Genomic DNA, 2,606 nt, shown 5'->3' on the forward strand with positions numbered 1-2,606 from the left:
CTCAAACCTGTTCCTGAGATGATCTTTAAACTTAGGAGGGGTAGACTCAAGGTCAAACTTCGGGTTTTGTGGATTTTATTTTCTTTTCTTTAGTTTCAGTTTGAACTTGCACACGTAGTTGATGATCTGATTCACAATCAGCACCTCGCCTAATTTTCACAGCTGATATTGAGCTTCTCCAATAATTCCCCCCCCACACACACACTTATATAATCAATCTGATTCCTGTATAGGCCGTCAGGTGAGGTTCATGTGTATAGTCACCACTTGTGTTTCTTTTTTTTTTTTTTTTACCACTTGGGTTTCTTATAAAAAGATTTGCCATGAAGAAATAATTGATTGTACAGAATTCTATCATTCTGTCTCGAGCTTCATTTCTGTCACCAAGTCCATGTTTTCCTACTACTGATCCTTCTCCATCCCCAACTTTTGCATTCCAATCATCCATTATTATTAGAGCATCCTGGTTTCATGTTTGATCGATTTCCTATTGCAACAGCTGGTAGAAATCATCTATTTCCTCCTCTTTGGCTCTGACTGTTGGTGCATAAATTTGAATGATAGTGATATTAACAGGTCTTCCTTGTATGCAGTATTATTTTGCCACTCACAACACTGTATTTCAGGATGGATCTAGAAATGGTCTTTTTAACTATGAAAGCAAACCCATTTTTCCTCACCTTTCATTTCTAGCATAGTAGATCATATGATCGTCACAAGCAAAATGTCCCACGCCCATCCATTTCATTCCACCAATGCCTGCTGTTGTTGCTATTATGTGCTATCAAGTAGTTTGCTACTCATAGTGACCCTGTGTATAACAGCCCTAACCCCTGCTCTATCCTGTGCAAATCTTATTGTCTCTGACACACCTACCCTCGTTACCCCAGTCACTGAATCAATCCATCTTATCAAGGGTCTTCCTCTCTTGAGCTCCCAAGCATGACATCCCTCTCCAAGGATGGGTCCCTCCTTGCAACATGTCCAAAGTATGTCAGACAGAGCTTCAGAATCCTAGCCTCCAAGGAGCAGTCTGGTTTCAACCTCTCTAGGATGAACCTGTTTGTTCTCCTAGCAGTCCACGGTATATTCAATACTCCTCTCTAGCACCTCAACTCAAAGGCATCAATTCTCCTTCTATCATCCCTAGGCATTGTTTAACTTTCTGATGCTTAGCAAGTAATTGCAAGACCATGGCCTGAATTAGGCACTCCTTAGTCTCCAGACTGACATCGTTACCAATGTCTAGTATGTCAGTATTTATGCATTCCGTTTCTTCCTTAACAATCCACTTTTCCTGCATTCATACTTCTCACATTCCATGTTCCAACCATTAGGGTCTGTTTGCAACTGCTCCTCCTCCTTTGTGATTTCCAACATGAAGGCTCAGCTTCCAGTGCCAGAGCTGCTAGTCTAAACCAGGTGTGCTTTGATGGGGCAGCCAACTATACCGAGTAGGAGGCACGAGGTTTGGAACAAAGGTCTGCCAAAAGCTTTAAGTACCGAGTAGGCGGCTTTTGTATCAATTGAACACTCTTACCTGTGACATCTAGTGTCACCCAAGACTCCTGGTATATGATATCAGTGGTAATAATGGGGGTCACTGCAGGATCTGGGCCTCTTCAGCCTTCTGCTTCTCCTGCCAGAAGGGCTTGGTGACCTCCACTGCACTCTCTGGACTGCAGAGCAATCCCACAATCCTACTCGATTGCATCAGGGGCACAACTTTTTGGAAGGCTTTCACTGGTTTGTTTTGCCCATTCTTTTTTTTAATTGAAACTTTTTCTTTAACTTATATCTGCTTGGCTTTTATTTAGTTACATGTAAAGGCCTAGTTCATGAACTCATTAGATCAAACAAGGCAAGACCCTTGAACTACACAATAGGATTTAAAAAGCAGTTGGTGTCTTAGTAGTTCACTGGTAATCATACAAACATACAGACTCACATATTGGTAAAGTACTCTGGATATAGAATTTTCCTTCATAATCTTGTATTCTGAAATCTATATAAATTGGACATGGCCAAATTAGAGACGTCTGAGAAATTCTTAGAACATATTTGGTAACTACAGCTTCATCTTCCAAAAGATAAATTTTCAACCTTTTTTTTAAAAGCCATATAAAATTACAACAGATTTAACAGACACTTTGGGGGGGGTGATTTTTTAAAATATGGAACACTTCACAGCTTTGCGTGTCACCCCTGTGCAAGGCCCATGCTAATCCTCTGTATTATTCCTTTTTTTAGTGTATGTGCTCTGGAAGTGAACACTGCTTTGCCTGTTCTGACTGGGGACTCACACTTGTGCCCTGGCTTCCCACAGTGAAAACACTCACCTTTGGATTTACTTGAATGACCAGAGGTGGCAACTTCTTGCATGCCTTGCGTTGCCAAGGCTGGGAGCTTGGCCTTTTAGCGGTCACTCCCTATAACTCTATGTCCCTCTTGTTCAAAAGTTCCTCTGGATTGGCTGTGGGTCTTAATGCTTTTTTTTTTTTAACTTTTCTGTGACTATTTGGAGCAGAGTTAGTAATAAAATAGATATTAGTAACAATACCAGCCTCAGGGGAGTTCATGTTCAGGTTGATGTATTTTTGGACTGC

The 2,606-nt window shown here is 41.1% G+C and overlaps 1 pseudogene; it reads right to left on the minus strand.

Moving 5' to 3' along the window:
• Window positions 1-2,606, minus strand: part of LOC102865754 — a 38,549-nt pseudogene that overhangs the window by 1,170 nt on the left and 34,773 nt on the right.

Source organism: Elephantulus edwardii, unplaced genomic scaffold (assembly GCF_000299155.1).
Source record: "Elephantulus edwardii isolate Elephantulus edwardi_28Jun2011 unplaced genomic scaffold, EleEdw1.0 scaffold00032, whole genome shotgun sequence".
Classification (NCBI taxonomy): domain Eukaryota; kingdom Metazoa; phylum Chordata; class Mammalia; order Macroscelidea; family Macroscelididae; genus Elephantulus; species Elephantulus edwardii.